Genomic DNA, 11899 nt, shown 5'->3' with positions numbered 1-11899 from the left:
CCCACATATATTTCAAAATACATATATACTTTCAAAATAGTGCATGAGCATCAACCAATATTTTTTCATAATTTTCCGATCATTTTAAAAGGATTTTAATTAATTTATTCTAGCATTTCATTATATAAATAATTACTAATTGCATCACAAATAGTTTTATGATAATTTTATTGCTTAATTTTATCATTTATATTTATACTAAACTTTATTTATTCCATGAATAGCCATATGTACATGTTAGGGTTATAGTTGCAATAACTTTGCAATAACGGCCCCATGTTTGCATAAATACCTTATTTCAAAAGAAAATAACTTTTTATATTTTTATAATACTAAGTAATTATTTTAAATCATTTTCAAGCACAAATAATATTTTTATCATTTATAAGTTATTTTATAAAATTGTTTTACTAAGTTAATTGGGTATTTAAACAATAGCCCCATTTTCTTAATCAATTTCGGACCCCAATCCAATTAAACCTTAGCCCAATACCCTAGTCTAACACAAACCCAATAACCCAATTATTTTAACCCGCCTCAACCCCAGATTCAATCCTGACCGTTGATCTCAAGAGATCAACGGTCCAGGACACTATTTCCTTTTTTAATATACCAAACACCCAAACCCTACCTCATTTTACACAAACCACTGCCCTTGAATCCCCACCTTCTCTCTTCTCTCTCAGACGCTCCCCTAACCTTGCTGCCATCACCGGTAACGCCCACCTCTCCCCCTGTTCCATGGGGTTTCCCTTTGATTTTAGGCCTCTTACCTCTTCTGGTTGTTCGATTTTGATGTTATATGAAGGAATCTCGAAGAGATTCAACTCAGACTTAGCTTCAAACTCTTCATTTCTTGATAAACCTACCTTATGTTCATCGCAATGTCTGTGAGTAATTATTATCTCTATGTCTATGGCTTGAAATTCCGGTTCTTACGGGATTTTTCTGACCTCGTACCTTTCCTCAAAATCCGCATCTTTTTCTACCTGAGTCTGTTCAGATCCTTGTAGATCTAAAATGATTTTAGGTTTATCTTGTATTTTTCTTCAAAACCTTCTATTTCTTCCTTATTATTAACCGATTTTAATATATTTCTAAAACTAGAGTTTCATCTTTAAGTTCTCTACAAAAGGGTTTTAAAGTTTCTAAGTATTAAATCTGATTCTCTTTACTGGTTCGACTGATATTTCATGCCTATGTTCTAAACCCCTAGGGTTTCTTCTTATTTTACTGATTACTTTAATATTTGCCCGTTATTTTTCATCTCTACTAGTTAGAAGAGCTTGACTGATTTTATTAGGGTTCAAATTATATTTTTCAACCGAGATTGATACTTCTCTGTGATATTTTTTACCTATTTTCCTTATTTGTTTTTCCTAATTGGTACTACTTGCCTTATTTAGTTTCTTAACCAGATTTATGGGATTGGATTGCCTTAGCCGACTCCTAGACAGTCTTTGATTGATTTCTTTGGCTTGTTTAACCTCCAATCTAGGTTGTTAATTGATTTCCCCTATTTCAAGGGGTCTTTCCCGGATTCTGTTGAGTTATTTGATTTAGTTTAGCCCCAATTAACTGATTGATTTTATTTGTATACCTTATTTGTGAACTCTGAATTATTCTTTGCCTTATTTGTTTCACCCTGCTAAGTGCTATATTATTCCCCCATTCTGACTTCTTTGGGACACACGAACACACTCAGAAGGATACAGAAACACACATACAAACTCTTATTCACACACAGTCTCCATTGTAATTCTTTCTGTTACTTGTATTTGCTGCACTGTCTAGCCGGCTGAAAGCCAAGGCTAGACTATTGGATTCAACTTGACTTCACCTTCCTGTTTTGATATCTCTTAATTGGTATGCCCCTATTTCTATTATCTAATCCCTTCTATGTGTTATGTGTCTCAGTATACTTCTCTTTTAATGCTTGTCTCTTAGCTATTTCATTCTCAACTACTATGCTTCAGTTCTTATTCTCTATGGCTTGCATGATTAGTTCACTCTGAACCTCAATATGTGCATGTTTATTATATGCTTCCTATTTATTTTAACCAGTATGCTTTAGTCTTGTTATCTCTTTGTCCCATGTGGCTGTGTGGTTAGTGTTTCAACATGCTTCTGTTCTACCCTATGTTTCTCTTAACCAGCATGACTTAGGTTCTGTCCTATTCTATATGATAGCATGTTCCTTCTTGATCCATGACACTTATTTACCTAGTTCTCCACTAGTATGCCCTAATTCCTGTCCTATTTTATGTGCTGATTGTCTGCCTTAGCATGTTCCTGATCAACTCATGATTTCTGTGTACTTCTTTCAAGAATAATGTGCTTTAGATTATCACTATCTTTTCTACATTGCTGTCTGATTAGCCATTTGACTTCAACATGTTTCTATCTATTAAATGCATGTCTATATGATTCTATTTGATAATAGTTAATATACTAAATCAGCTCCAGCAATGTGAAACCTTGTTTGTGGCTCTATTCTGTCTGTGATTCCAGTGTTATTGTTTTGCTTAACTACTGGCAACTAAGTCTAAATCAATCTGCTAAAACATGGTACTATTCTATTTGCAACTTGTTTCTATTCACTTCTGAAAATAAAACTGATTTTTCCTAAAACTACTTCGTACTTTTATATACTATTTTCAACTCCTATTCTTATCTATCTAGGGTCCTGCCACGCCCAGTGTGAGCACTGCTTAGGGTCCATGAGACTCCTTTGAACTCTGACATAGTGGGGTTGGTGCTCCAATCCTTTGTGAATTCTGTTGAACATCTGATTTTGGTGTGAGCATTGACCGGGGTACGTGAGACCCTTGGGAACATTGACACACCAGGAACCTATTTTATGTGTTATGGATGGGCTACCACTATGCTCAGAGGTGCTATGTTTGAAGGCCTGGTTCCAGGTTGATATTAGGCAATGAAGGCTCCCTATAGTATAGTGATTTTCATTATGTAATTTATTTATATTGGTTTGTAATAATAATTCTTGTAAAAAAACCCAGATATGGGGTATTAGTAAAAGCTGGGAAGGAATTTCATATATTTTTGTTGGGTTTAGGCAGAAATCGTGCCCATAGGTTGATGCGATGTTTGTTTACTTATATGCATTAGAAACCATGCTTATAGGACTTATCTCATTCTTTAAAATCTTGAATTTTCATACTTTGCATCACTAAAAATCCTGCTTCTAAGTCGTTTCTCAATTCTGCATCAATAAATCGTGTTTTCAAAACCTTCATTTGTGCATTAGAAATCATGTTCCCTTGTTGAACTCGCTTGGAAACTTCTTAATGCTTTACCCGCTTCGAAATCATGTCTATAGGAAACACACATAAAAAATCAATCTTGACACTTAAATGATGCATATAGGAAATAAGTATAGAAACAGCTTCGACATTAGATATCATGTCTATAGAGAAAAGTGTATAATATTAGCTTTCTCTGTCATGGAATAATGTTTGTGATAAGTTTCAGCACTTAGAAAGCATGCTTGTAGGGTCTAAAAGATAAAATCTGTTTGTTAAGAATCAATTGCTACTTTATAAAATTATGATCTGATTAATGTTTAGATGCCATGTCTATGTGATTCTGCCAATTATCGCTTAGGCAAGCCTGTATGAAAATTAAATCCTGGGTTGAAAATTATGATTTTCGTACTGCTTGAAACGTGCTCAGATTCAGTAAGTGATAAAACCAGTAGGCAAACTGATAAGTATTCACTGCTTCGCCTTAATAAAACTGCTGCATATTCTATTTTGTACTCATTCCTATAGCACTCCTAAAATTATAAAAAACTGCTTGTTTGAATGGCGTGCATTTATTTTGTCTATTTGTGGAGGTAAATATGAGCCCCTTTAATCGCTGTTTACATGACAGTCCTGCCTATTTTTCTTTGTCGCTTAGATTTTCTACTTTTAAGAACCATAGGTGAGTCTAGAACTATCTTAAATAGAGGTCCTAAACACCTCCAGGACCACAAGTAAGGGATGGGTAATGCACGCATAGGATACATATTCGATGTTGTTATAACGCTTCGGTAATGATTAAGGGAAGGGTAATCGGGTAGTAAAGGAAATGATGACCTATACGTTAATGTTATGTGTAGCACCCCAAGTGCTAATCGGGTAGTATAGAAGTGATCCTATAGTCTAAAAACTCTAGCACCCCCTTTACTCCTTATTTTAAAATAATCTCTATTTGTTTAAATTACTTTATGACTAATTCGCTTAAATTGAGTTTGGTCATGACGCACCGTTGTGGACCTCGAGTGGTGCCTAACACCTTCCCCTCAAGGTAATTTTGAGCCCTTACCCAATCTCTGGTGATGTAAATTAGTATACGAGTTATTTTTTCCAAGTGCCCTAACACACCTTAATCCGTTAGGTGGCGGCTCTTCAAATCTCATACCCAATTCCCAAAAGAAAAGGAGTTGTCCCCAAATGTCAAAACCCGGACTCCGCGAGGAAAAAGGGGGTGCGACAACCCTTAATCACATTGAACTTTGTTTCTTGGATGGTCCCGTCCACGTTTATTAGCAAAATGATTTCCCCTTTTGTGGTTTCACTCGAAATGTTAAAGCCATTAAGTACTCGAGCCGCGGGCACAATTTGATCGGAGGCCGAGTTGCTCTACGACCTTTGATCGAATAATGTTTGCTGAGCTACCTGGATCAATCAACACACATTTAACTTGAATTTTATTCATAAGGATAGATATTACCAGTGCGTCGTTGTGAGCTGGTTCGATCCATTCTGCATCCTCATCGTTGAAGACAAGTTTTCTTTCGGTAAGTAGTGTCGAGTTCGCTTTTCCCTTGTGATCGTCACCTTGGTGCGATTAAATACCGGTCCTTCAGGAATATCGACTCCTCCAACGATCATGTGAATAACATGCTATTGCTTTTCCTGCTCGTTATATCTATTTGAATCCCTGTTTTTGAAGTGGTTCTTGGCTCGATCACTCAAAAATTCTCGAAGGTTCCCCTCGTTGAATTGTCGGGCTACTTCCTCTCTTAGCTGTCAACAATCTTCTGTTTTATGGCCATGGGTGCGATGATACTTTCATATTTGGTTTGGGTTTCTCTGGGAGGTCGAGGCCACCTGGTATCTTTGATATACCTAATGGACGATACTATGGCGGAAACATCTACGCAGAAGTTATATTCTGACAATCGAGGTGCATCTTTGGACCCGGTATCCCTATCGAAACCACTCATACTCATGAGCCCTTGGGAGCTCTGTCACTGATCATTCCTTCTATCATTCCGAATGGGGTTTCGCCCAGGCCCATTATTTCTTCAGTCTTTACCGTATGGCTGATATCGGTCTCTGTTCGATCGTGGTTCACAGTCGACGTCCCTTTTAACTTTGTCCACGGACATGTTAGGATAAATTGAATCGATTGGAGCCCCCAGTTGGTCATCTTCGACGCTAATCTTTGACTAGTATAGGTTATGTACATCGGACCAAGTGACGGCTAGATATTCGATCAAATTCTACTTTAATTGTTGCGAAGCTACAGAACGCTGTTCGTTCAGACCTTGACTGAAGGCTTTAACAGCCCAATCATAGGTGACCGGTTGCAAATCCATTCATTCCATTTGAAATCGATATACGTATTCCCTTAGCATCTCGTTGTCCTTTTGCGTTACTTTGAATAAGTCCGACTTTCTAGTTTCAACCTTAATGGCTCCACCATGCACCTTTACAAAGGAATCTGCAAGCATAGCAAATGAATCAATAGGGTTAGGTAGTAAATTATGATACCTTATCGTAGCACCCTTTGATAGAGTTTCCTCGAATTTCTTCAGCAACACGGGTTCAATTTCATCATCTTCGAAGTCCTTCCCCTTAATGGCGCATGTATAGGAGGTGACGTATTTATTTGGGGTCTGTCGTCCCATTATACTTCGGAATCTTAGGCATACAGAACTTCTTTGGGATTGGCTTCAGAGCCGCACTTGGGGGGAAGGTTTTTGGACAAACTTTTTGGAATCAAGTCCTTTCAATACCGGTGGTGCCCCCTGGATTTTGTCGACCCCGGAGTTGTAAGTTTCCACCTTGTTATCATTTTTCTCGATCTTCTTTTCCCCAGTCTCAATCCGATTCGTTAGTTCCTCGAGCATTTTTACGATAGTGGGATTAGTCTCCGATTCTCCTCCATTCGATATCTTTGGCACCGGTTCGACTCTATGAACAACTTCCAGTGATGGATCGAGCTAGATCCTGAGTGGTGCACGATTATGATTTTGGAGTTACTCTATTGCGGCTTGTTGAGTCTCCAATATCTCGAATATCATTAGAAGGCTAATTTTGCCTTCTTCGCTGCTTTGTGCGTTCTGATCGGTTGTTCGAGCGTATCTGCGGATATGGGACGGCTAACATTGACTGGATCTACGGCCGCTAGTCCATCGGGGTTGACTGGAGGTACTCCGTTTCCCGGGACGGCTATGTTTTCCTTCACGCCATGAAGACCAAGGCCATTGTCTATGTGAGTGGGTGCTACTTGAGAGTTTGACATGTTGATTCCTGAAAACAAAGAAACTTACGAGAACAAGCATAAAGCAATGTGTGTTATGAGAATTAATACCTGACAATCACTATTATCCTTAGCCCCACGGTGGGTGCCAAACTGTTTACCCTTAAAATCAGATAATAATTAAACTTATAAGTGGTTTTAAGGATATAGAATTTCACCTAGCACCAATTGAAAAATATGATGATTAATTGTAGAAATATACAGCAAAGTGAAGGAATCCAATATCGAAATACAATTCAGCCCTCGAGCTAGGTTGCCCTCGAACTGAGTAAGTGAGAGTAGAGTTATGAAATCAACTGATGAACCAGAGAGTAATAAGAGAAAAGATTATTATATTGCTTTGATATGCATGAATGTAGGATGACTAAAAATTGAATAGAACCCTCTTTGTATAATAGAGGAATCTTATCTATGGTACAATTCTAATTACAGAAATAAATCCCATGATTAGCTAAACAACCGCCCTTGATTTGATCTGTTCCTAGATTTCCGCCATGATCGTCGACCAGTCACGGATATCTCGTCTTTCCGTTATTATGCTATCTTCGGTCTTGCTCGATGTCTGTCCCGTTTGACCTCGATCATTACTGGTTTTGATCTTGTTAAGTACCTCGAATCCCGAACCCAATACCTTATCCTCGTATCTCGATCTGCCAAGCCATGGGATTGATCCTCGATCCATCCTCCTAGTATAGGTTAATTAGCGAAATTGGGTGGGCCCGGTGTCGACCGTATAAATTATTTCAAATTAGTCTTTTCACGTACGGGTGCACCATCCAATCATGTTTCATTTTTTTCCTTTCTTCTTGACCCTTTTTCCTTATTTGTTTTGGTTCAAAACATTAAAGAATGAGATATTATTATGAAAGGCTGCAGTGTTGCAATAATACACGTACGTACGATCTTGAAAATGTTTTGGCTGCAGTCTTGCAATAATTTACGTACGATATCCTGAAAATGTGGGGAGACAATAGTTCTAGTAATGACACATATTAGGTTTGCTGAAATGCAGCAGCTGTATGAATATAAGGAAAAAGTTCAATCAGCACAAGCAACCCATGTAGTGAATTTACATGGGAAAAAGTTCCTAACAACAATATGACTCCCAACATATCATGCTCCACAATAATAAACCGTACAGCTGGATTCCTTTCATTTAATTCGAAAATGATATGATATACAATAGCTTTTTCTTCACTATTTAGTCGTCTGTTTTCTTTTTTTCTTTTCATTTCAACAATTTCGAGTGTTAGGTATAGAACTAGAAGACAAGATGGTTACCGGCCGGGAATGCAAGATCCAGCTGCATGTGACTATAAAGGGCGTATGAAATTTTTGTAAGCGGTGTTGAAATTTATGAAAGAACTAGAATATCTATAAAATATATGCTCTCTCAAATATTTACAAAAGAAAAATGTGCTAGTGCAAGTCAGAACCTTTGACCTCTTAGAGAAAAATCAAGCACATAACCAACACAACAAGACATAACTTATACTAAGTGGTATCATTTTTTTTCTATTTATCCGTTTCCATATAGTATTAATACATATATTTAGTAAAATTTTCGACGAAGCGGTGTCGCGTGACACCGCTTCGGAAAGCGTGCATCCGCCCCTGGACTGACTATTTCCCCGTCCTAATTTACGTGATGATGTTCAAATTTTAAGAGTTAAACGAGTTATTTTTTATTGTAAGTTTTTTATATGTCTTTTAAATATTTAAATTATTAGTTATATTGATTTATAGTACTTTCGTAATTTCTAATTATGTAAATTTTATTTAAAAAAAAATAAAAAATTTATGTACTAATATACGGTAAAAAATTAAAAAGTTTAAATCTCAAAAAACGAAAAATATCACATAAATTTAGACCGAGGAAGTACTACTTTTTAGGAATATCATGAGGCTGTCTTTGATGCTTTTGCACACTAACACGCTACTATAAATCAAATAAGTTATAGCATGATATTCAGGGTAGTATCCATCTAAAAATATCTACTAATAATATTTTTTGTTTTTGGTTTTTTATATATTTACTTTTAATTAAGTTGCATTAAGTGGTGTTCAATTTGCTAAACAGAAACCTTAGATCTAACTTGAACACTAGAGCAAAAATTTCATGGTACCTATATAGGTGCTACTTGTTTATTTTTATTTTTATTTTTATTTTTTTTTCTTCTTTTTTTTTTAATTCAAATTGTAACATCTATAACAATACCAAGCATATCAAGTTTCAACAAGCAAAAAACTCTTAAGAGATTAAAATCCACATGCAATAGCTGTGGTGCTACTCAGATCCACTTTCATTTCCATGAGACTATAGTGCTAAACGAAAACAGAAATGAGAAAACAGCATAACCCAAAACTGCCTTGTAAATTCTGTTCCAATGTCAACCTCTCAACGATTGGCCTTGGCAACTCTTTCAAACTCATCCTTCTTCTTAATGGCATAGCTATTTGAAGAACCCTTGGTAGCATTGATAAGTTCATCAGCAACGCACTCAGCTATGGTCTTGATGTTCCTGAAAGCACTCTCACGTGCACCAGTTGTCAGCAAATAAATGGCCTGGTTAACACGGCGAAGTGGAGAAATATCAACAGCCTGACGCTTCACAACACCAGCTGAACCAATACGAGTTGCATCTTCCCTTGGCCCATTGTTAATGACGGCATCAACAATGACTTGAATTGGGTTCTGGTCAGTCAACAAATGAATGATCTCCATTGCATGCTTGATGATGCGGACAGCCATTAGCTTCTTTCCATTGTTCCGTCCATGCATCATAAGAGAGATTGGCGAGCCTCTCAACAATTGGGCACTGGGCCTTCCTGAAACGCTTAGCCTGGTATCTACCAGCTGTGTGTGGCATATAAACTGGATGCTTGGAAACAGTTGCTATGATGTAATCCTCAACAGAGATGTCATTGATCTGGACATCGACGTAGTTCCAGCGATTGAAAAGCATAACATCACTGTGAATCTTTTTCTCTGCGGTTGCGTCTACTGGGGCGGCTACTACACCTGCGTCCATTTTTTCTTCACCTGCTTACGCCTTACGGGAGGAGTCTTTGCTGCTCTGCTACTTGTTTAATACTACTCTATGCGCACCATTTTTTTGCAGATATTATATTGGTGGATAATAAACTCATCATGTGGACCAGTATTATAATGACAGGTGCAATAGGAGTCAAAGCGATAATGATGAATGATGTGCAAAGAAGATATGAAAAATACCAACGGGGTCGTCTATGAAAATATCGTGCATGTTAGTTGGATAAGAGAAAACAAGTACGAGGCTGATAATTAAGGCCATTGGAAGACACAATAATAAAAAGGTCATTAGTAACTACGAATATAGAAGAAAATCAGTCGAATTCCTTGATTGTGCGAGATTTGTTGTTATTGCCTCATCTATTATAAATTGCTCACTTAATAAGTAATTAATGTAATAAATATTAGTAATGGGTTAGGAATTAAATACGATAAAGAGTTACAAATTGTAATACTATATAAGCCTCCCTTCCATAACTTGTACCCCCGTTAAGAGAACTGTAGATTATACTATCAATTATCAACATTCTTGTTGTTCTCTATTATTGGAAGATTTTGTTCATTCCTACTGAAAGAAAGTAGCAATCATTAATAAGATTTTTATTTACTTATTCTTTTAATTTTATTCACCATTATTGTTATTCGTTTTCATATCAATCATAATTGAAAGCGGAATAAATTGGTTATTACAAACCTAAATTATTATATTTATTTGTTTAGTCTACGAAAACTATTTTTTTATTTAAAAAATTTGTTCTGTTACTGGAATACTAACAATCGTTTCACTTTCCATTTACGCATTTTCACTTCAGCAATAAATTATGTCTGAAACTGATCAAATCACTCAGTAGAGAATGGACATGGCAGTAGCAGAAGCTTTAGTTTTGGCAGAAGAATCAGATTTTGAAGAGCTTCTCTTAGAAGAGAAAGTGTTTCTATTCACCACCGAACCTAGGCTAAGAAGCCTACCGCCCCTTCTTCTACTCATAACCGAAGCTATTGTAAAAGGAAGGTCGTTGACTATGATAGTATGACGAGAAGGGGCAGAAGATGCAGAAGGGATTGAAGAGTTGGAGGCCATTGTTAATAAGAAGGAAGGAAGTTATACGAAGAAGAAGAGGATCACTAAGAGGATTTGTGAAAGAAGGTAAAGAGAAAGGAAAGCAGAAGAGGTTTTAGAGGGCTAATGATTTCGTATTTATAAGGAAAAAATGTCATCATGATACTGTTTATCACGATCCAAAATTCACCAAGTCGTGATGGCACCTAACCCAGTGCTAGGTAAGCCTAGCATAGAAATAGATAATCCAAGTGAAAGATCAAAACAAGAAGAATAATAATAACTAAATTCTATATAACTTCCCAAGAACTGGTTGTACAAATCATGAATACTATAATTTAGATTTACAATTTTTTATAAAGAATAAATACAATATATATTTGAAATTTACATAAACAGAATTTAAAATTCTAAACTACCATGAACAAAATGTGACGATCCGGCCAGTCGGCTTAAGAAATTATGCCTCGATCCCCTATTAACTGCTTTTCCCAAGTTTAGTTACGCTATTTTGATTTGCCAGGATGTTCGGTTTTGAGTTTCGGAGAGTTTTGAGACACTTAGCCCCTAAATGAGAGCTTAAATGTTGGAAAGTTAACTGTAGCTGGAACAGTGTGAAGACGGCCTCAAAATGAAAATTCAATGGTTTTGTTAGCTTCGTTAGGTGATTTCGGATTTAGAGGCATGATCAGATTGTGTTTTGGAGGTCCGTAGCTAATTTTGTCTTGGAATGCCTAAAGTTGAATTTTTGAAGTTTCTGGTTCGATAGTGAGATTTTGATCTGAGGGTCGGAATAGAATTCCGGAAGTTGAAGTAGCTCTGTAGTGTTGAATTTGACGTGTTTGCAAAATTTTAGGTCATTCGGACGAGGTTTGATAGACTTTTTGATCAAAAACGTATTTTGAGAATTTTGGAGTTCTTAGGTTTGAAATCAATGGTTAATTTGAGGTTCCAATGTTGTTTTAGGTGTTCTAAGGATTGGTACAAGTTTGGATTGTTTTTTGTGACTTGTTGGTGCCTTTGGTTGAGGTCCTAGAGGCCTCGGGATGATTTCAGATGGTTGACAGAAGAATTTTGGGAGTTGGAAGGTTGCAACTTTAGCTGATATCTATCATAACTGCACCTGCGGTTTGGGTTCCGCAGGCGCGGAGCCGCATAAGTGGCTATTACATCGCAGAAGAGGAAAAAGGGAGGGCCAGCATAGACCGCAGAAGCGGACGCTCCATCGAAGA

At 36.8% G+C, this 11899-nt stretch overlaps 1 pseudogene; it reads right to left on the bottom strand.

Moving 5' to 3' along the window:
• Positions 1–8788: 8788 nt before the first annotated feature.
• Positions 8789–9654, bottom strand: LOC107826447 (small ribosomal subunit protein uS7-like; annotated as a pseudogene).
• Between the last annotated feature and the right edge of the window lie 2245 nt (positions 9655–11899).

Source organism: Nicotiana tabacum, chromosome 5 (genome assembly GCF_000715075.1).
Source record: "Nicotiana tabacum cultivar K326 chromosome 5, ASM71507v2, whole genome shotgun sequence".
Lineage (NCBI taxonomy): Eukaryota > Viridiplantae > Streptophyta > Magnoliopsida > Solanales > Solanaceae > Nicotiana > Nicotiana tabacum.
Note: the sequence above shows the minus strand (reverse complement) of the source record. Positions and strands in the feature narration are given on the sequence as shown.